Source organism: Canis lupus, chromosome 16 (assembly GCF_048164855.1).
Source record: "Canis lupus baileyi chromosome 16, mCanLup2.hap1, whole genome shotgun sequence".
NCBI lineage: Eukaryota > Metazoa > Chordata > Mammalia > Carnivora > Canidae > Canis > Canis lupus.
The window spans coordinates 33146131-33170514 of NC_132853.1; the positions used below are offsets into that span (position 1 = coordinate 33146131).

The 24384-nt window shown below is 38.4% G+C and overlaps 1 long non-coding RNA gene across 3 annotated transcripts; it reads left to right on the forward strand.

The window, feature by feature from the left end:
- Window positions 1-8880: 8880 nt before the first annotated feature.
- LOC140607490 (uncharacterized) lies at window positions 8881-23955 on the forward strand. 3 transcript variants are annotated; one of them, XR_012009489.1, is made up of 6 exons: window positions 8881-9087; window positions 13333-13431; window positions 15254-15400; window positions 16550-16728; window positions 17240-17381; window positions 23773-23955. It is a non-coding gene; the product is annotated as an uncharacterized lncRNA (long non-coding RNA). The 3 variants fall into 3 exon arrangements; XR_012009492.1 differs by lacking the exon at window positions 15254-15400 and having other exon boundaries at window positions 16526-16728; XR_012009490.1 differs by lacking the exon at window positions 15254-15400.
- The last annotated feature ends 429 nt before the right edge of the window (window positions 23956-24384 follow it).

The window sequence follows — 24384 nt, forward strand, 5'->3', positions numbered from 1 at the left end:
TTACAAGGCTGGTCTATATTATCTTGGCTTTTCTAAAAGAAAAAAATCATTTTTATTGTTATCTATAATCATCCTGAAAAATGAGTCATGGATCTGAAAAAGAGTATTCCTGGATCTGAAGCTTAAGAGAAGGAAGATCCTGGTAGTCAATGGAGCTCATCCTATGCAATATCTAAATGCCCTCATTAGTATTCCCCAAACCCAATGAGCAGCACTTCCGAACACAGACTTTAAATCAAAAGCTTTGCTCAAAATTCTCATCTCTTTGCAAATCACAATGAATATCAATGATGAAAAAAATTACAGCATAGAAGATTGCAAATGGGTCTCAGAAATCATCTGGTCCAACTCTGTCACTTTACAAATGAGGAGCCTGAGATATAGAGAGATTCATTCGTTTGTCCATGGTCATACAGAATCAGTGGCCATGCTAGGACCAGACTATGGCTTTCCTGCTTTCTGGGGCTGCTGTGGATATTTAAATCAGATCCTAAAACAGAATTTTCCTCAAGTGTCTCATCTAGCTTATCACTCACAACATAGCAATATTCTTAAAAGAAAGGCTTTCTTAGATGCCTTCACATCATAGCTAGGCTGCTTGGAAAATAATGTAAGATAATACAGATGACAGGAAAGCCAGAGACCCTAGAGGATTCACATACACGGAACAAGCTGGAAATAGCACAGAAAGCTGGTGTTCGTGAATATACTGAATCATTTTGCCGTAGTTCAACTCATTTTAGGTGAGTATACATATAAACATAGTTGGTTTAAGTTTTCATGGTCAAGTATTTATTTGAGAGTGAAATGAGAGTTGCAGGATTTTTTATAAGAATGTACCAAAGAGAGTGCTAGAGAATTAAGGGGCAGAGTACTTCACAGAGAAATATATGGGCACAGAAAATAACTCTCCAGAGACAAAAGGATTTAAAGGAATAAAGAAACATAACAATTGTTGGCAAAGTGGGTTTGATTCTTGCCATTCCGGCAGGACAATCAAGAATTCATTGATAGGAAGCTGCAAGTTGAAGAAAAACCATATTAGCAGCCTGAAATAATGACATGAATCATCAAATCCTGAAAGCTCATAATTGAACTTGACCAAAGCACAGATATTCAAAAGACTAGCCGCGTATGTTCTGGGAATATCTAAACCTTCAGAAAAACATTAATGTACGAACTTTAAATTCTGCATGTAGATGAGGTGAGTTGATTTTAGAGGCTGAAGTTGCTCAGAAACCATTAGTGTCTATATATAGCCCATATGCTTAATATTAAATAAATGTGTTATTTAATATTTCTGGTTAATTAAATGCCTTAATGTAGGTTTATGTTAAGAGTACTTACACTATATTGAACCTCTTCAGTAGTCCTGTAAAAATTTTATATACCAGACAATATCCCATGAAAATAACAACCTGATAGAATTCATGTAAATGTCCATAGAAGGATGTGCTACAAAAATAAACAACTCTCCCTGGGTCTAAACATTGGGTTTCCTGTCTCCTTAGACAGCTGTAGATATTTAAATCAGAATCAGACTTTAAAAACAAGACCCTAAAGGCAATTTTCTGAACCTTATAACATTTTTATTTTATTTAGAATTGACTATATGCCTATCACTTTCCCAGGCTCTGCAAGAGATTAAGAGAAAAATAGGATACAAATGAGCACATATGAGTTGAATTGCACAATCATGAAAAACTTTGAATCCTGAAATTCAGTTCTTATCTACTAAGTTAGGAGAAAAATTGAACATGAAACAAGGAAAAAACAAGAAAAGTGCTAAACTAGGCACAGGAAATGAAAAGATTAGCATGGCCTGGATAGACAAGGATGTTTCACAGAGGTAGTATAGAGGTTGGTTCTTAAGGGTAAATAGGATCTGGGTAGGTGAAAAAGAGTTGGTGCCATTTAGGCTAGGAAAAGATCACTGGCCTGTTTGTATGGGAGATGGAGGAAGATGGTGGAAATTATGAGGAAAATGGCCTGTCCAAATTATGGGGATCATGCTGGAGAGCAATCATAATGGTAAATCTAATTTGTCAACTTGATTGAGCCACAATTTGCCCAGGTAACTGGTTAAACGCTATTTCTGGGTGTCAGTGAGGGTATCTCTAGAAGAGATTAGCATTTGAATTCGTGGACTGGGTAAAGCAGATGATCCTCCCCAGTGTGAGTTGGCATTATCCAATCCATTGAGAAAACCAGATGAGTTTGGAATTTACTTTCTGCCCCACTGCCTAAGATGGGACATCTATCCTTTGCCCACAGCATTCCTGGTCCTCAGGCCTTTAGACCCACACTGAGATCTACACTGTCAGCTATCTGGCTCTCAGGCCTTTGAACTACACCACCAGCTCTCCTAGGTCTCCAGCTTTCAGACAGCAGATGGTGGAATTTCAGCCTCCATAGTCATGTGAGCTGACACAATAGAATAAACCTCTTTCTAGATAGAGATGTAGATGTTAGAGACAAACCTAGACATAGACATTCTATTGGTTTTGTTTCTCTGGAGAGTCCTGACTACTACAGCAATGGAAGGTCAAGTCCTCTGGGTGGTATGGGATGAGATTATGCAAAATTCTGAGATCCTTGAGAGTTCAGGCTTGATCCTGAGAAAAACATGCAGGGGAGAGAAGTAAAGGAAACATTGCTTTAAGAAGACATTTCCAGAAAAACAATACAGGATAAACTGAAAAGAGAAATGATATAATGAGATTCTGAAGTAATACGAGCAGAAGTTTATGACTAGGTAGTCAAAGACAGCAATACTGAACATGTATGACTCATATTTTAAAAGAAAAAAATAATAAATTTTGGTGTCAAATTTTATGTAAGGAATAAAGTAGAATGACTTGTTAAAGATAATGTTTTTAATCTTGAGATACGAAAAAGTAGTGGAAGACTATTGGAAATAGTTTGTAATAATTGGTTAACTATAGTTTGGAAAGGAAGACGATGAGTTAGATTTGAGTTAGGTTGGACTTTAGAGAGAATGTTGTAGTAGAAAAAATATTGTTTCCTCTGGTGCTTACATGAAGACTACATTTATAGTCTCCCTCAAGTTAGGCTGGGATCATGTGACTGGGTTCTGGCCAATCAGATGTGGTTGGAAGAGATGTATGCCACTTCCACCTCTGGCCTGGATGAAAGGATCTGGGAACACCTGGGTGGCTTAGAGGCTGAGCATCTACCTTTAGCTCAGGGCGTGGTCCCAGAATCCCGGGATCAAGTCCGACATCGGGCTCCCCTCAAGGAGCCTACTTCTCCCTCTGCCTGTTTCTCTGCCTCTCTGTGTCTGTGTCTCTCATGAATAAATAAATTAAAATCTTTTTTAAAAGATAATAAATAAATAAAAAGGGAAGGGTCTGGATCCTTGAGTTTCTGCTTAAAAGAAAGCAATTGGCTCCACATTAGGTGTGACATGAACAGCAATAAAATTTCACTGTATTGTCACTAATTTGCCAGGTTTACTTTTTGTGCAACAGAGTCTGTCCTGCCCTGACTACTATAGATGTGCCATCTATCCAGACATATCCTATAGACAGTGCTAGATATGTATAAACAGTCAATATGCTCATCAGGATGGACAGTAAATAATAAGATCCATGGTTTGAGATTTAGATTTGGAACCCATTTTCCAGGGAGTAATAGTTTAGAAAACAATAATGGATAAGTTTCTGAGGAAGTGAGTGCCCAGAAATAAAGGCATGAAAGATAGGGTGTGAGTAGACATTAATAGCTAATAGTAGACATTAACAGCTAAGTAATATTAAGGTAGGGGAATCTGAAAGTTCTGTCCACCCAAACCCCTCAATAGACACCGAACTGTCCAGTTGGAACTATGTATTTATTAAAATGGCTGAACAGAAAGCAGCCTTCCTATAAAAGAATTCTAAAAGACAAACCTAAGCTAAGATGTTCTTTTGATCACTTGGAGACTTCCAGGTTGAGATTGGCCCACACGGTGCCTTCTACCGGCAGCTGTCCTCCTGACAAGTTTCTTTAGAGTACACACTTCCTGAAAATGACTTAGTTCTAATCATTGTATTCTCTCATCTATCCAAAAGCAGGTTGGTGATTTTTTTTTCCTTTTTCATCTTCCATCAATGTGAAAAGACATCTTATCTTATGCTAGATGCAGCTAAACAGATCCATTCATTTTAATCCCAGACTTTGCCACATCTAAGCTGTCTTTGAGGGACTTGGTATAATCATGTCTTTGTTCTTATCATTCTTGGGCAAATCACATTTCCAAAACTCTGGCAAGCTCTTCAACCCTGTCATATTCTGCACACCAAATTCTGTTTCTCTTCTCTGCTTTGTTATTTAGATACGGTTTCTATCCCACACATCTGAGGCAAAGTTGAAAGCCTACTGTGTAGGTGGCAGTTTCCAACAGAACAGAAACCTAATTTCACCTGGATACTCACTCAGTATTGTTTACTGGAATGTTATTGTTCAAGTTCAAGTGAATTTTAATAACTGCCTTACAAACATATTAAGGGCTCCCTATCAAAGAATATCACCATTAATATATGTTTGCATAATTTTAATGCCTTACAAAATTATATTCCCCTTGTACACAAATGCATGAAATTTGTATCCCTCCTTTATATATTCATTTCAGAATAGTTCTAATATGAGTTAGTACCTTGAGAAATGTACACAGATTAAAATAAAATTATAGCATTTCAGATTTTAAGCAACTTAAGTTTCATTTAATCTACTTTTTTAAGAATACATCTCTTCTACAAAAATTTTATGCATTGCTTTTAATAGGGTGGTAGAAGCACATAACTAACTTGTTAAATCTGAACTGTTGAAGTCCAAACAAAATGATTATTGATTTATGGATAAATAATATGGTTATCATGCTCACACTCAACAGATAAAAGACCTATTTCTGCTTAGATTAAAATTGGGAAGTAATTCTTTCTACCAAAATTATTCCTCACCATGGTAATAGATGTAGCACTGTGGGAAACCATAGTTTGGGATACCATGTATTCCATCTAGACACCAGAGACAAAAAACTGTACACACAGAGAAGGCTTTTCTAGGTTAACCTAAGTGGGAGCAAATATTTTTCAGAGAGCTTTACAGGGTGCCAACTTCTCTAGAAATCACTTTATAATGGCTGTCCCTAACATGAATCTTGGGAAAATTCATAAGTAGAAGCTCAGGATATGGCCTTGGTAACAATATCAAAGTAATAGTAAATATTTATTGCCATTTACTAAACACCCAGAGCTGTGTGCAGTGTTTTGCACTTATTATCTTATTTAATATCTGTAACAACTCTTAGGGGTAGTAAGATGCAAAAGTAGATCAAGTGAAGAAATGGAGGCACAGTGACTTTTAAATTTAACCAAAATGACATAATCAGTAAGTGTCAGAGCTGGGATTTCAACCCAGGTATGTGTTGAGCCTTTGACTCTGCCTCTTGGCTGTTACATTGTTCCACAATGTGGGATGTGACATCCCATTGCAGCCTTATGTAGCACAAGAACAGAATGAGACCCAGAAAAGGATCATCGTAGAACAGGAAAGAGGACCCCAGACAAGACCAGAAGAGAGGCCGTGTGTGGTGGATTAAGGTCAGCCACAAATTCTTTGCCTTTCTTCCTTTAAGAGGTAGAATTATTTTCCCTCTCCTTCAGTCTGGATTGCTATGTGACCTACTTTGATTGAAAGAATGTGACAAAAGTAATGGTCTGGGACATCTGGGCCCAAGCCTTGAAACCACTGGGAGCTTCCTCTTTCTCTGGGAAGCCAGGTGCCATGCCTAAAAATCTTGGTTGGGCCAGACTGATGGTTCTCAATCTGGGGGCAAATTTGCCTCAGGACATTTGACTGTCATGATGTGGGGGAGAGGAGGAAAAGCTGCCACGCATCTGGTGGGTAGAGGCCAGGGAGGCTGCTACACATCATATAAAGCACAGAACTGCACCTGGCAGAAAAAAAAAAAAAATTGTTCAGCCCAAAACATCAGTAGTGCAGGAGCTGAGAAATCCTGGCACAGACTACAAATGAAGAGAGCATGAACATGAGAGAGGCCACATGGAGCACACTGGGGCACCGGACTTTGGAGCAGAAGACTTACTGGCCTTTGGCCTACCCAGTCATGGTGCTGGTTGAACACAGTTGAAACAGTGAATCTCCTCAGTGGCTACAACTTAGAGAATCACCCAGCTGAACCCTGACCACATCCTCATCCCACAGAATTGTGGAAAATAGCACATTAAAGCCACCAAGTTTGGGGCTGGTTTTTTACACAGCAGTGGTTGATGGAAACACTATCCTTTCAGCCATTGTGTGGATGTATTCACTCATTTGTTTTTTTTTTTTTTTTTTTTTTTTTTTTTTTTTTTAAAGAAACTGTGTTTTTTTTTTTTTATTTATTTATGATAGTCATACAGAGAGAGAGAGAGAGGCAGAGACACAACAGGCAGAGGGAGAAGCAGGCTCCATGCACCAGGAGCCCGATGTGGGATTCGATCCCGGGTCTCCAGGATCGCGTCCTGGGCCAAAGGCAGGCGCCAAACTGCTGCGCCACCCAGGGATCCCCTATTCACTCATTTGTTAAAAAAGGTTTACACTAAAATGCAGCTGTCCAACCTCCAGAAGGTGACATATTCACATGCTTAAATTAGTAGCATCATTCAAGTGTATAAATTTCATACTACTGTCCTGAATTTAAGTTCATTCATTCCCATTAAAGTGTTTATTTTCTGTGTGACATCCCAAGCTGTGTCATTACTCCGATGACCTTGTTGATTAAAATGTCTAATTTTTCTCAAATGTGGTATTCCTGACACCTATCTGCCCCATTTTCTATTTAAATAGCTGGTTTTTCAACTCAGGTGCAACCGCTAACATTTAGTTCTTTCAAATTCCATGTTGTATCTGCACTGGTGTTGAGCATAACAAAAGGTATAAATTTGTCAAATTGTAATGTGATACACCTGAAACCAATTTAATGTTGCATGTCAACTATATTCAAATAAAAAACCCTTTTTAAAAAACTAAATAAATTCCACTTTGTTTTATTCATATATCATTCCAAACTGTCAGGTTTCTTTTCTTTTTCCTTTTTTTCCATATGAAAATATTTTTTTGTAACTCCGAGAGACTCCTGTCATTTGCAAATTTGATTAGCTTTCCTTCAACCTGGTGTCAAACTCCCAAAGAGGTCAGCGCTGTAGACAATACTCTGTATCATGCTCTTAAAAAATGCCTGTCTCCTAGACTGACATTTTGGAATATACCATGTGACAGGCACACACACAGTGGAAAATTATGATACACGGAGAATTTTTCAGGCGCAGGTGCAGCCATTTGTGGAAAAGAGTTGTAAGGGTAAAGTTTTAGAAGGTTGCTGTCCTCTTGTGAATTGATCCAAAATAAACAAATGAGCCTAAAGTCATTAATATGAGCATTTCAGGATGATGTTCAGTTGTTAAAACCACAGGTTTCTAGTTTATGATGATTACTTTGGTAATAATGAAAACATCCCATTTAAAGTTGAGTCACATCATCTTCTCAATTAACTCATGTAAATTCTATTGTATTTGCTTGGTCTATGAAGACAAAGGAGAGATTTAAATAGCAAGTGATTCCAACTACTATTCCACTCACTGAGTGCATACCTGACAGCAACTGTGGCAGGGAGGACAAAGATATGTTCCCCTCTATTCTAACACAGGTTGTTAGCCCACCACACAGTGCATTTGTCTGCTATTATGTTGGTAGTGATTTATTGATTCAGTCAGTTAACCAGCATTTTTAAAATGTTTTATGTAAGTAATCCCTACCCCCAAAGTGGGGCTCGAACTCACGACCTCAAGATCAAGAGCCACACAATTCTCCATCTGAGCCAGCCAGTCACCCCCTGAACCAGCATTTTCAAATATCTGCTATCTGCTTATTCAGGGTAATTTAGCTTCAAGGAACTCGGTTTTCTCACATGGAATCCCTTGTTGCACACTAGCTTAAGTGGTCTAGAGAATAAGGAGGATTTATACCCAACCTCTGGGGAGACTGATAAGTAAAGGGTTGTTGTACATTCTTTTGCTGCATTGAACTGAAATCACTCAAAGATATGGTCATGCTGCTCCTGTTGTCAGGCTGTGGGCCTTCACCTCCTCCGGCTCTTTGTCTTTTACTTCAACATCTATAAAGTTCTCAAGTATCAATTTAAGCAGGAATATATCAAATACATAAACAAGAATGGGAAATAAAGTTATGGACACACATATACCCACCACTTGCTTTAATACTTTATCATTCTGGCACATTTGCTTCAGATCATATTTTTAAGGAAATAACAATGAAAGTGGTTGGATTCCTCCCCTCCACCCCTTCCTCCATAGAGGTAAACATGATCTCAAAATTGGTGACTACCCTTTATATCCATGATTTTATATTTTCACTACATATATATCCCCAAACTATACAGAATGTTTTCTTTTTTTAGAGCAAATGCAACATGACACAATTTCAGTATGCCATTTCATTTTTTTTTTTTTTTGGTCACTCAACATCGTTTTGACATTTATCCTTTGTGCATATTTGTTAATCCATTTTAACTACATGGAATTTCATTGACTAAAAAAATGGAATAGTTTATATATTTATCCTTCTATTGACTCCCTGGGTTGTTGCCAAGCCTTCAATATTATAAACATCTTTGTACATGCCTCCTGGAGCATTTAGAAAGGGCTTCTCCAGAGTACATACTTGTTCCATAATAGGTATGCACAGCTTCCCTTGATACAAGGTGTGCTCTTCCACATGGTTGGACCAATTTACATCAGCAATTTGTGCATCACAATTCCATTTACATCACAATTCCATTAGCAATTGTGATAAGTTATCCTTTACAACATTTCTCCTTTGGTTGGTCTTAGTAGATTTTTAATGTTGCCTTCTGTGGTGAATGTGAAGCATTATCTCCTTGTTTAATTTGCATTTCCCTGCATACCAGTGCTGTTGAGCATCTTCTCATCTACTAATTAGCCATTCAGTTCAGGTCTTCTTCTCTGAATTGCCTGTTCATTTTTAAATTCTTTTATTGATTTGGTAAGTGTTCTTTATATAGTCTGGATATGAATTGTATTACTCATTCTTCTTACCTGGAGGCAGAAGAATAGACCCTAGCCAGTTTAAGCAGAAAAGCTATATAATAAAAGGATATTGGACAGCTAATAGGATCTCTGGAAGGACAGAGGTCAGACTTGGAGTGCCTATGGTTCACCCAAGTCACACTGCAGGATTGCCACAGCAAAGGCCTCACTGCTGCACGGCTAGGCTCAAACATTGTGAGTGTGTCCTTAAATGAACCTCAAGACTGAAGGCTGAAAAATTGCTTGCTGTCCTCTACAGTTGGAACTTTGTTCCTGCTCAGAGTCTTGCCTGGTGCATCTGATCACTAACACCTAAGCTTCCTGCCTTTGCCCCCACCTGGTTTCTGCCTTGGAAAAGCAGCACTCACATAATGGGAAATATGCCAAATGTCAGCAAGGACAAGCAAAACATGCCAGGAGCGGTTAATGTCCATCTCGCTAATCATTTATTGCCGATATATGTGGTAAAATACCTATTTTTTTGTCAGTGGCTCAACTTTTCACTGTTTTATTATTTTTCGGTGTGTAGTAGTTTTATATTTTGATTCAGAGTTATCAATCCTTTCCTTTATGTATGATGCTTCATGTGACATTTATGAAACCTTTCTCCATGTGAATTTTTTTTCCAAAAATTGAAGTGTTGTTGTTCATATTTCTATTGTTATTCTATCTGGAATTGATTTTCATGTCTCATTGGAGAAAGAGACTGGAACTTTTCCCCCAGTATTCAACCCAGTTGTCCTGGTAACATTTACTGAATGTCCCTGATTTTCTCACTAATTTATGCTGTTATCTGTCTCATATACCAATATTCTCTGTTTACATAGATTTCTGTCTGGATGTTCCATTGTGTTCTATTTATCTATGTGGCTATTTTTGCATACTACCACAAGGTTTTAATTACTAGAGCTTTATAATAGGTCATTGTCTTGCAGAATGAATGCCACTTTTTATTATTTTTCTTGTTTTGGTTATCCTTGGTCCTGCCATATAAATTTCCTTAATATATCAACCCATGATGTGATTTTTGTTGCAACTGTTTTAAATGCATGAACTTATAACAATTTTTATTGTGTAAATTACATCTTTTTATTACTAAATTTTCTAATTGGTTTTTGCTTCTGCATCAGAAAGTCATTGATTTTGGCGTATTCAACTTGTATCAGATAAACATGCCAGATCTTTTATTAATTCTGTTCGTCATTAGATTCTTGGGGGGTAATTTCTATAAATGCAATTATTTCTCTTCAGATAAAATATATTTTATGTTTTCCTTTCCACTTTTATAACATTTGTTTATTATGTGTTAATGGATTGACTATGACTGTAAGGGTGGTAGAGAGGAGAAGCAGCAACAGTGGGCATCCTTGCCTTGTTCCTTCAAGGGAATGCTCTCAACATTTCATAAGAAAGCACGATGCTTGGAGAAAGTTCCTGGTGGTTACCCTCTATCAGATTAAGCATGTTCGATTCTGTTATTAAGAATAGATGTTGGATTTCATCCAGTGCTTTTTTTCCCTATCTCTTTAGGTAATCATATTTTTCTCCTTTCTCCTATTATTGTGATCAGTTATGTTAACAGATTCTTGCTTTCCTAGAATAATTGTATGTGTATGTTTGTGGACCTCTGTATGTAAGGAGACAATCCAGGTTCTATGGGACCTGAAAAGTCCACAATTTGGGGGACCCCCTTTAAGAAAAAAGATCCCAAATTAAATTAAAAATCCAAAATTAAATAATATGACCTAGACTGACCCTGAGATTTAAATTTCATTATTGCCATGGTAAATCCACTTCTATCTACGTATGAACAACTGGATTCTGTTTGCTCAATACCTATTTAAGACTTTATTGTTAGAAGATGAAATTGGCCTATAATTTGCTTCACTCACATCTTCCTTTGGTTTTAGTATCAAGATCAGACAATCATCATAAGTCAGGTAGCTTTTCATCATTTTTTTCATCTTTACAGCAATTTAAATAAGATTGGAGTTAGCAATTTCTTGAAGTTTTCAGTCTGGAGCTGGTGCTTTCATTAGTCCAATTTTGACAATAGGTCTATACTTCAAAGAGGATGGGGAAAAGGACAGGAGAGCAAGGCAAGAGGGAAGCCTATTGTGTGCCATAACTATGTCTTATTCTCAACTTTGGCTTTAACAAGTAATAAAATTCTTCATTTCTCCTTCTTCCTTAATCTTTTGTCTATCTCAATTGATTCAGAACTCAGAAAAGGAGAATGGGCATATCATTTGTCAGCATCCCTACTCCCAAACTCTAATACTTAAGTTCTTACTAGCATGATTCACATTCAGACGCCTGAAATATGGGCATAATCAACTGCATTAACTATGGAAGCTTCTGCATTTCCATAAGTGGCTAGCCAACTAACTGTTTACCAAGAACCTAAAAGAGAATGGCAGGCTCTCTCTCTTCTTCTTCCTCTGTCCCTCCCCACCATGCCTTCTCTCTCTCAAATAAATAAATAAAATATTTCTAAAAAAAGAATTAATAATATTCATTTGAAATATAAGTAATGAATATTATATTAAAGTAAATATCAGTATTCATTACAAAATAAATTTTTTTCATCAGTTGCCATTTTTATAGTAAGTTGGTATCCACTACATCCAAAGATGTATAGTAGTTATACGAGGCTGAGTCTAGAATTGAATGAATGAGTAATGGAAGCACAAATACTCATTCACATATAAATATTTATTGAGTTTCCATGATGTCCTGAGTAGGAGATATTGGGTAAAACCAAATAAGCGTGGTTTTAACCTGTCATAGTTTTAACCATTGAGTTTTAACCATTGAGAAAGAGGTCGGATGTATTTTAAATAGTCACATGAAAACTACAGAGTAAATGTTTCGAAGGCAGAGCACATGGTAACAGGAGAGAGGAAAGTAGAGAATAGTAGATCTTCTCTGGGAAGGACAAGGTTCTCTGTGAGAAAGGGGCACATCATGAGGTGAGACGTTGGCTAGACATGGCGAAGCAAGTGAAACAGAGACAGGAGCAGTCTGTACAAAGATGCTTAGTCTGGAAGAGAGGAGGCAAGGGTGTATGAGAGTGGTAGAGAAACTTCAGAAAATATGGAGGAAGAAGAAAGAGTCAGATCATTTGGAATCTTTTGGAGATTACTCTGTGGATAGAGATTGCAAGTCATAAGCCCAGTGCCCTTCATTTCTGGGATGGATTGCTTTTTTATGAGGTTTGACCCCTGGCAAGTTTTTTTAATAAATGATTTTACATATTCATAGAGTAGGAAAATATTGATCCTTCTTTCAAGCTCTTCTCACATCACACAGCCAGAAAGTATAATAGAAGGCATCTATAACAGCACATTGTCTCGGACACTTTGTCCACCCCTAAAGGCATATCTATTTCATATAAGCCTGCCACAACGTATAACATATCTAATTCTTCCAAGACAATGATGCCCCCCACTGTATGACAAACTGCCTTACCACAGTCCCAATTTGGGTGCATGATACAAGCTGCAGTGTTAAAACGTATGCTATTGAACAAAACGCCAAATAAAGAATCATTAGACAATATATTTATGTCTAACAGCAAATCTCAGTCTTGCAATTATCCAGTTAAATATATAATTGACACAGTAATGATATTTAGCATCTCTAACTAGTGTGGGCATCTTTAGGAGAAAGGCTTTGCTCAGAATGTACCAGAGTGATCCAGAACAAACCTTGCTGAGTTGAAGGCTACAGAGGCTGACAGTAAGAACAAGAACACCAAATTCAGCTGGGGAAGGAAAGTTTGATGGATTTCAAAACAAGAGCTACGTGCTGGGGAAGGAGGAAACAAAACTGATGGGCTGTGACCATTTGATGACCAGAGCAAATTTAGTAAAATAACTTTCATAGGCTATTTGGCCCATTTTATTGCTGCTGCTGTTACTGCTGCTACTGCCACAAAGGACAGGACCAGGGACAAAAGGCAGCATCTTCTGATAAACCCATGTTGCAGCAGCAGAAACAAGGACTTGAATAAAAGTCACTTTAAAAGGCTTAGGGGTAGATAAACCTGAGAAGTCCTCTATTACAAACCTTCTTCTCCACTTTTGGCATATGACAAGTGTGGAGTGGATGAAGATAGATGTCATTTTCAGCTATCATCAGAGAATGTTTGAATTTGGAGGGACCATCAAAATGCTTGTTCACATGTCCCGTTTTATAGGTAGAGAAGGACTAACAGGTGAAACGACTTGCTCAAGGCCACAGCAAGTGAGTGGACCAGAATCAGAATCAGAACTCAACTCTGATCCCCAAACCTAATGTGAGTACATTTACGTGCTGCCTTCTGTGGAAAGTTGATACTATATTCCACAGTTCATGAGATGCTACCTTCAATTATCCTAGAAAGAATATTCACTGGTTTATTATTTCTCCACTTCCATCCCAGATCCAAATGCCCATTACCATCTATCTAGGGTGTCACCCATGACATGAGCCACTTTCTTTTTTCTTTTAAATAATATGATAAACAATGTGATAGAAATACTTGACTATCTCTTATATAAACTGCTCTATAAACAATTAGTTTTAAGCAAGATTGTGAGGTTATTTGGGATGGATAGGAAAGGAGACTTGGGAAGAACTCATGAAAGGTAGGAGATAGGAAATTTTTCACGTAAGAGTTTCTACTCCCTTATATTACATGACATCATGGATATGAGAATAACATAACCCAATTCTGTGTTAAGTACCCAATATGCCTTCATTTATTCCCTTGGCAGAATGATTTCTGGCAAGCCCTAACCCTTCACTGGTTTGAGTTCACTCTAGTATCAAATGAGGGGTTGTGACAGGTCATTGGTTTGCAGACCTCAGTTCTGTCAATATTTGCTTTGTTAGTAGTGTCACCCATTCTTTTAAACACAAAACAGCTTAAAATGAAGAACCCTGCCATCCCTCAGGTGGCACTGAGGACAACTCTAAGAAACTTCCAGGGATTCTTGTGATAGAACTTTGAAATTCTGGGGGAGATGATTCCCATGAGCCTGTTCAGCTAAAATACTTTAAAGTGATTAATTCCCAGTCTACTAAGGAAAACCAACAATAAAATTCAAGTTGGGGAGAAAATTAAATTGTCATGCCCCCTCTAGGTGTCAGGTGTCCTATTAGCTGCTTTATGCGCATTATCAAATTTAAAGAAAAAGATCACTTCAGAGCCACCTTATGAGGTAAGTACTCTACTGCACTTTTACCAACAAAATAACTGTACTCAGAGAGGTTGGTCTCTTCATTTCAAAGGGATTAGATGACTATGGGGCCATTGGGGTTAGGAAGGTAGCTGAGCCAGAACTGAACCTCGTTCTTGTTGGCTACAAAAGCCCCTGATATTTCCACCATCATAGTCTGAGTTATGAGTTAAGAGGCTAGTCTCAGTATTAGACATGCCCTATTCATTTTAGCTATCCGGTGGTTTCAGCTGCTGCACCAATAGGGCCATAAGATTAAGCAGACCCTCTGATTTCTCTCAATTTAAAATAAGTCTGAAGTGGTTTAGTAAGCTCCTGAGTGATCTTACCTCCTTATGCATATTTGATTCCACTTCATCCCCATTTCTGAATCAGCTGTTTTTCCCAGGCTCACGAAGGACACAGAGATATAACAAATGTCCTGTCAGAATGTTCCCTTTTTGAAGGAGAAGTGAAGGGACATATTTGAGCACCAACAGCCCGCCAGATTTGGAGCTTACATTGATACTATTGCATTTTAGCATCGACAGTGCTGCCATGTAGAAATTCATATGTACAGTTAATGGACAAAAGAAATGGAGGCAGCTGAGGTGGCACAGCTGAGAACAGGTGAATCAGGGACTTCAAATCCAGACCAAACCTGGCTCTAAGCCTAATCCTCTTTTCATTTCTCCATGCTACCTCCCTAATGGTTCCCTGTCTGAGCAAAATCACAATTCAGCTGCTCTTTCATCCTGCTGCTTTAAGGTTTGTATGCTTAACCAGGTTTCAAAATAGTTGCAATACTTGCCTGACTTTTCAAAGAAATGTGTATTTCATCCCGACACCTTTACTCTCATTAGTTCTAAATGCTGTTAAATTAACTGCCAGTTTACTCTGAAATTCTCGTACCACCAGATAATGATCACCAGCGAAGGGTTCAAACCCAGTGACAAAGCAGAAAGATTAATGCGTGGATGTTAATTATGCAGCACGGAGGGTCCCAAATGCTCTTTCATGTCACTGAAAAAGATCATTTCATTTTAAAAGATGAGCCTCTTTCAGGTGAGCACCATATTACTGCCAGAAAGTTATTGCTTGGTGATATGCAGATGACACAACTCTTGGCAACTGAGGTGCAAGCCTAGGTAGAGGCTCTCAATTCCTGATCACGTGGGTGGATTATGGCTAAGCTCGAGTCTAGAGCTGAGACAATCTGCTTAAAGAAGAAGTATCCACAAGGGTGAAGCTTTCCGATCCTACACGTGTTACTCATTGACACACCACTCATTGATAGTTTCCTTCTTTAGGCAAATGTTTAACTGCCTGCTGTCTTCCAAGCACTGTGTAGGGGCACTGGAAACACAAAGATGCCTCAGCCATCTGCTTTCAGAAAGTACACCTGCTAGATGAGGGGACAGACAGACACCTGACCGTAATTCCATTAATATGAATACCCTTAATAAAATTCAAGAGCATGGCAAATGTCCTGATGATGCCACAGCTCATGCAGTTTGAAAAATGGAGGGTATGATAAGTAAATAAATCTTCTTAGAAAATGGAAGGGGTGGAGAAGTTTCCAAGGGGTGGGGATCACTGGGCTGGACTGGGAAAGAAGAGAAATTACTCAGCCTTGCAGGATACATGGGAAGGGATCAAAAGGCAGAGAAAACATCCTATGTAGGAGACTGGAAAAACCTAAAATGACCTACAAATAATAATGGTAATGATCTCAGATGACCAGCAGGTTGATTTGGAGACTGAAAGTGTTGGAAGATAAACCCAAGGAGTAGATAGATACCAGATTATGAGAGTCCTTGAATGCCCTACTGAAGCCTGCAGACATTATTACATAGATGTTTGGAAGCTGGTTTCCTTTCTGATCAAGTGTCCCTGTGATCACCAGTGGGAAGGAAGGAGGCGAAGGTCGCCAGGACTTTGGACAGCTGTTTTCAGCTTACACCAATCACCCAGCTCCTGAGCTAGCATCATATATTAGAAAAAAAGACATGATGTTCTCTCCATTTCAATTTTCATTTGCACTAAAATGGATGGCCTTTTTACACACTATCAATAATGCCTGTGCTGGAGGAGCTTTTAATAGGACAAACATTCATCATTTTAAGGTTACTCTTTCCCCAAAAGCATGAGAGCAATCTGTTGGTAAAATGGAAAAACCTTGTGCACTAGGCTGCCCTGCTGCCTTTTTTCCAGGTGGTGCCCGCTGATAGGAGAGAGCGGCAGTGAGTGGAGACAAAGTCATATGAATTATCATTTTTCTGAGCATCCCTCCCTCCAAAGAAGCTGTGCGGTGTAGCAGAAAGGTTCAGCACAAGAGCAGTTGACCAGGGCTCTAACTCCAGCTCTGCTACTGAATAACTGTGTCATCTTAGGTAAATTACTTCCTCTCCTCAAACCCAAACCTCCTTATCTTTAAAGTAGGACTGAACTAGGATTCTCAGTGTCCTCTCATAATCACGAGGTCCCATGTAATCTCGATATTAGTTTAGAAATGAAAAGCACCACGTTCAAAGTTCCTGGTATGTTATGCACAGCACCACTGCAGCTCACACACCTTACTTGAACAGAACAGCTGCTTTCCAATCATATTATCACTCAGACTGAACACTCTTTCAATTCAAATATACCCAACATTGTTACCATAATGAACTGTGATTCACTCACTTATATTTAATAGAAGAATTGTAGACAGGCTGTCAGTCCAAATCAAAAGACCAAATATATATGGTGCTCAGACATTCTTTACCAATAAGATTTTAAACTCCAATTCCCAGTTAGTCCACTGGGTGGTGACTATGGTGTAGAGAAGGTGCCTTGAGTCAGATCATATAACAGTAGAATAGGTGCATTGGATTCAAATTCAATTCACCTTCTCTCCGTCAGCATTTAGAGACTACATGGGGGTGTGCTAGACTCTGTGGGAAGTCTTGGTAACCACTGGAAAGGAGCAGAAAACAACATTCCTGACATCAGGGACACTAGAGTCTAGTTTGGAGAGGCAAAACAAACACCCACAAGAAAGAGAGTAAGTCCAAAGCATTCTCTAATGATGCCCCAAGAATTCAAGGTAATAAAGGTCAACAAAGGGTGGAGTTGGGGTTGTCCTGGAGTGCTTCAGCTGAAAGAGATCTTTCTCCCCCTACCCCACATTAAAAAAAAAAAAAAGCTTCATAACAAGTGTTCCTTTTCAATGGTCCATCCCATTTCTAGCATTATATGATAGTGATTGGTATCTTCTCCTTTTCATGTAAGGGCTCTGAGAGCAGGAACCATATTGTTTTCATTTTAGTGTCCTCCAAATGCCTAGTGAAGTGCATTGCATGCATCAGACATTAAAAAATGGATATTAAGTTTGTGGTTAAATCAACAAAGAACATGAATTGAGCATTGGAGGATACAGAAGCAGGAGTCACAGTAATAGTAAGGAGGATGGAGAGACTGAAGCCAGGAACCCATTTTGTGGCATGCCGGGAATCAAGTTTGCGTAGGAAGAAGAGGGCTAGCTGAGGAGGAGTTGACAGATGAACATTCAAGCTGAGGGCTTGGCTTTTGAGCTGGCAAAACTAATAAAGGCTCTTGAGAAGAGGAAAGGTATATGATAAAATGTGTGCATTAGGCAGATCTATATGGCAATCTTGCACATGATGGCTGAGGCAAGAAAATCAACCAGGAGTCTATTAGCATAGTACAGATGTAGAAATACTGCCTTTAATATATAGCTTTTGATCTTTAATTTATTAAGACTTATCCTTATTTTCTCTCTTCCTGGCTACTTCTCTAACCTCATGCTTCCTTATCCACCCCCTCTCTCCTTTCTACTAATTCCTAGTCATTGGATAAATCTCATTGTGAACCTTTCCTTAGGGAGATTATCCCAGGTCTTTCAGCGAGGCTGCACATAATGTACTTTTATCTTCTTAAAGATTTTATATTTGTGTTTGAGAGAGATATTGAGTAAGAGAGAGAGCATGAGCAAGGGGAGGGAGAGGGTGAAGCAGACTCCCCACTGAGCAGGGAGCCCAAAGTGGGACTCAATCCCAGGACCCTGGAGTCATGACCTGAGCCAAAGGCAGACACTTAGCCTATGGAGCCATCCAGGTACCGTCAACATACCTTTCTTTATAACAGCATACTCCCCCCCCATTAATATCAATTATTTTAAATTAATATTATATAATCTAAATGACATAAACAGATAGTTATTTCTAAATAATAGGCTTATACTTCTCTTTTATCTCTTGACTTCCTAGGAGGGGAAATGAAGATTTAGCTCTCTTACACTGCTATTTTTTATTTTTTTGGTGCCCCCTCATCCTCTCAGTAGGGTTATAGTATGCATTTTGGTTTGGAAATATGCAGTATTTGTATTCCTAAGGCTAGACAAAAACTATTCACAGCTGAGCATTATTGGGCACCATGATTACACTTCCTTTTTTTAAAAAAAATAATAGTCTCATTTTTTTCATTAAAAAATTTCTTTGTGCCTATTTACAACTCTTTCCACCTTTCGATAACCTTTCATTATAATTTTCCATCAACTCAATCCTACTAGAGGCTCTATCAGATCTGAGTTTTATTTTTCTCAAAGTCATTTCTCAGATAGACTTCTGGTCTTCTTCCATCCAGGCTGGTTTCTCTCCAGGCCCGGAGAGTAGATGCAGGACACAGCTGTTACCCCAGCTTTCCCTTCTGCTCTTGATTCTGAATTCCCTTAGCCTGTCTCTTAGATTTTATTCTGTTTCCTAGAACTTGGTTTTGATTTTTATTATGTTCTTTTGTTATTTTCTCTTCCAGGATTTATTTTCTTGTGTTCACAGAGTACTTTCTCTAGTTCATGTCTCAGGTTAAAAAGATGGTAGCATAGCAGAGGGGATGAGGATAGCAGCCCTTGGATCTTGAGTCACGTTCTCCAGATGGACTGCTCACCCTCCATGCCTAGGTCCCAGCTGTCATCTGGTGTTCTCCCTGCACCAACATCCTAGAGGAGCTATTTGCATACTCCTATGTCTCCCTTCTTCTCGCCTTCTTGGTTTACTCATTGTAGTGGAAGTAATCCTCCAGAAGTTTCCAGAGAAAGAGTTCATGGGAGATTATTTCCTAAGATATTAAAAATGCCATTATTCTACCAATACATGTAATTGGTATTTTGGCTAAATAGGATTTTAAATGTGAAATAATCATCTTTTTTCAAAATTTTGAGAACATAGCTCCATTATCTTCATGTTTCCAGCTTTAAGAAAGCTGAAGCCATTTGGAATTCCATTTTATGTTGTTGCTTTTCCTTCTTTCTTTCTGAAAGCTCATTTGTCCTCTGTACTCTGAAATTATAGAATATTTGCCTTGGTCTGGGGGTATTTTGATCCTTAATTCTGGGCCTTCAGTGATGCCTTTCATTTTGAAAATTCAGGTCCTTCAGCTCTATAGACTTACTATAGATAGATAGATAGATAGATAGATAGATAGATAGATAGATAGATAGATAGACTCTATTCCAAATTCTCAGTTTTCCCCTCCAGAGTGCCTATAATTCAAATGTCCTGAAATTGATTCTCTTTTTTTTTATTTCTTTCATATTACTCCCTAGCTCTTTTTGCTTTACTTTCTGAGAGATATCTCCAACTTTGTCTTTCAAATCTTCCAGGTAGCTTTTCAATTTTGCAATATATTTTCAATTCCCTAAGTCTTTTTTATTGTTCTCTCTGAACACATCTTTATATATGCATAAATATATTTACACACATAGTTTCTAAATCATGATACATATAATCCGTGTGTGTACATATATATGTATACTATGTACATTAGAACCATATATATATATATATATATATGGTTTCTAATTCCCCCAATTTGTTTTTTGACACCCCCCCCTTTTTTTCTTTTTCTCTCCTCTGTTGGAGGCTTTCTTCAGTTGTCTCAGGTATCAATGGATTGTGATCTGCACACAGTTAATAGCAGGCAACTAAAAATCTGATCATGATCTCTGAGGGTGTATGTCATTTGAGTTTCACTTTAGGATGATCCAGGTGGGCTTTGTTGGGGGGCCCTTGATGTTGATGTACTAGACTGCTACATCAGTGACCTCTGATGAATGATGCCTCTTGGAATTCATGAATGTCCACAAGGACGCAGGGCTGGGTTTATGACTGATTTCATCAATAGAATATGGCAGAAATGAGACTGTACCATTTCTTAGCCCTTTCTAGGCTTCCCTCTTAAACTGCTCCCTCTTGAAACACTACTTGGAAACTCCATGATGGGAGGCAGCCCAGGCAGCCACATGGAGAGACCCACGGGGGGTCAGGAGGGAACAAATGCCTCTCACTGACAGCTCCAATTGAGCTCCCAGTTGAGGTTTCATAGGACTCCATCCATCCTTGAACCTCAGCCAATGCCAGAAGCTGAAGAACTGCTCACTCGATCCACAGAATTTTGGGAAATGATAAGCTGTTACTTTAAGCCACCAAGTTTTCCAGTGGTTTGTTATGCAGCATTGGATAATGTAAACAGTATGCTTAACTCTTTTTAAATTTGGACCTGTCAGATTTCCAGGAAGGGGTCTTTCAATCCCCTATCTGGACATCAACATTTGTCAGCCTGTATTTTGAGACCTAACTGGAAAAATGCCAGAGGGTTTTAGAATTCAGTATGTGCATGGTCAGCTACCGCCCCCACACCCCACCCCCTGTATTTCAGATGGTACTCTGGTAACTATGCCCCTTGATCCTGATAAGAATAAATCTCACCAAAAAATAAATACCCATTCTTCTGCCAGGGAGGAGGATGGGCAGTCACTCACTATCATGAGATGAGAAGAAGACCTAGATTTCTCATTTTCAAAAATATTTTATTCAAGAAAATATATTTTAGCTCCCCCACATTCATTTCCCCTAATTCTAAAAGTTCCTGGAACTGCCAGAGCCTAAGCCTTTTAGAGGTTTTGCAGTATTAATTGAGTTGCTTTCCAAGTATATTGCTGGCTATGGATTTGTCTTTCTTTGGTGTAGTAAGCCCATTATAACTGGTTCATCTGCTTTTCAGGTTCCAAAACCCATCAATGTTACTTTGCTTCTGTTTTCCCTGTACTTTTGGATTTAAATCCTAGGAAAGATAAATGTTTCCAGTAGTTTTAATGGTATTTTTGGAGAAGTAGAAATTATAAATTAGATGTATGTGTTCAATCTGTCATCCTAACAAACAATTCCTGATGATTATTATTATAGCTGTTTGTTTTTTACTTTTATTTTGAAATAATTATAGATGCTTTGGAAATTGAAAAAAAAAAGTACAGGGAGGTCTCATGTGTCCTTTACCCAGTTATCCTCAATGGTAACACCCTGCATAGCTAGTAAAATATCAAAACCAGGAATTTGACATGGGGACAGCCCACAGAGACTATTTAGTTTCACTCCTACATACTCTTTGTGTGGGGGTGGGGGTGTATGATTCTATGCAATTTTATCCTGTATGATGCAGAACAGTTCTAGTACCACAAGACTCCCTGTGCCACCCCTTTAGAGGCCACCCCACCCATCCCCAACCCTAACCCCTGGCAATCACTAATGTGTTCTCCATTTCTATCATTTCATTACTTTAAAAATGCCATCTAACCAAAATCATGCTGTATGTAGCCATTTTCTGAGACTGATGTTTTTTACTCAGCATGATTCCCTTGAGATCCTATTGTGTTTTAAAAGTCTGTAATCCTCACTAAGCTATAGGCTCCATGAAAAAGGAACTGTGTCTGGGTCATACATAGTAGGAGCAAAATCAAGATTGTTCTAAGTGACTGAGTAAAGCTCTGGTTCCTAATCCTCTTTATTAAGGATAATTTTGGCTCAAAGTACTAGAAAAATAATAACTTAAAAAGGCTTAAACAACACAGGGATGTTTTATCTTGCATATCAAGGGGTCTAGAGGCAGAGTATTTCTAGCTGACCCCCACATTATTAAGTACTGGGGCTCTTCCTGAGCTCCTTGCCCTAATGGTCCCAGGATGCTCACCACATTTCTAGACATTACAATGCAGATACTACAATATTCTTGTAGATGTTATAGGAATATCAGCGACAAAATGGAAGTATTACTGCAACAGAATAGCAAAAAGATCATTTTCACCTCTGACTACTCTGATTATAGTCTAGAAGTTTTGAAAATATATCCATACCCCTCCATGTTCATAGCAATATTATTTACAATAGCCAAGAGATGGAAATAACCTAAGTGTCAATCAATAGTTAAATGGATAAAGATGTGTGTATTTTAGCCATAAAAAAATGAGACTATCCTTCCATTTGGAACAACATGGATGGATCTTAAGGGCATCATGTTAAATGAAGTAAGTCCGAGAAAGACAAATACCACATGATCTCACTCATATGTGAAATTAAAAAAAAAATCATAGAAAAAGAGATTAGACTTGTGGTGACCACAGGTGTGTAGGTGTGTGTGTGAGTGGGACAAGGAATTGGAGAAAGGGGGGAATCCCTGGGTGGCTCAGCGGTTTAGTGCCTGCCTTCAGCCGTGTCATCCTGGAGACCTGGGATCGAGTCCTGCATCGGGCTCCCTGCATGGAGCCTGCTTCTCCCTCTGCCTGTGTCTCTGCTTCTCTCTCTCTCTCTCTCTCTCTTTCTCTCTCTTTCATGGATAAATAAATAAAATCTTTAAAAAAAAGAAGAAGAAAAAAAAGGAATTGGAGAAAAGTGGTTAAAAATGTGCAAATTTCCAGTTACAAGATAAATAAGTACTAGGAAGGTTCAGGATGTAATGTACAACATGATGCCTTTAGCTAACACTGCTGTATATACACAGGAAAATTGAGAGAATAAATCCTAAGGGTTCTCATCACTGGGAAACGTGGGGCTTTTGTTTTTTGTTTTTATTTTTGCTTTTGTTTTCTTAAAAGGCAGAAAAGGATTGTGGGCAGCTGCCGAGGCCTGGGATCAAACCAGTTACCTTCAGATCTTCAGGCTAACGCTCCCAACTGAACTATCTCAGCTAACCTTCCTTTTTTTGGGGGGGGGGGGGCTTTTTTGGCTTTTTTGCTTTCTCTTTTCATGTGTCTGTACTCAATGGATGCTAATTAAATTTTGTGATGATCATTTCACAACATATATAAGTCAAACTATTATGCTGTACACCTTAAACATGTCAATTATATCTCAATAATACTGAAAAAATCTAGAAGTTTCAATAGAGCTCTTAACGCCTATAAACTCAAGATCTGCATTGTTTTGAAATTTAAATTGTTATAAAAGATAAATTCAAAACTGTGAGATGGCTTATATGAATGATGCAGGAGGGAAAAGCGAAGGCTTTTCATCTTCCTAAGGAAATATTACCCTCAGTTTCTCCCTGAACTTTTCAGGACAACTTCCCATTATCCATTTGTTGATTACATTCACTCTTCTCTTCAGATGGCACTGCTCTATCCAAAAGGACTAACAAGATATTCATGAAATGCTGCTAATGGAGGTTCCACAGAAGCATACCAACCAGCGTCAGCCATCCCAGAGGTGGCTGAGACAGTGGGTGGTTTTGCATTTTTACTTCTTAGATCCGATTTTCTCCATTATGAAAAGAACAATCATTAAAGGAGTCTGCTCTGTCCATAATGTTCTTCCTAGACCCTTCATTTCAGTCCAGTTTCATTAATTTGGTGCTTAAATTTATTGCTCTGGAGTCTAATGGGTATTACTCCTGTCAGCATTAAATTTAATTTACTGCAACGGGGCAGAGGGGTGGCTGAAACCAGATTTTAATTCCCAAGCCATTAAAACATGTTGCCCTTGATAAACAAGATCTTTATTATAGACCAGTACAATGTGTGTGCCTACAGGGCTACAACTCTGCAGAATGTGTTTTTGGGATAGCTTTCTTTTTTAAAAATGAGGTTTAGTCTCTTTCTTCTGCATATATGAATGTTCTAGAAATGTTGAGTTGTTGAAGCATTTTGTTCTACGATTTTTTTTCAAATGATGAAATAGGAAATCTAAGCCCAGCGGACTATAGAATTTTGCTGAATTTTC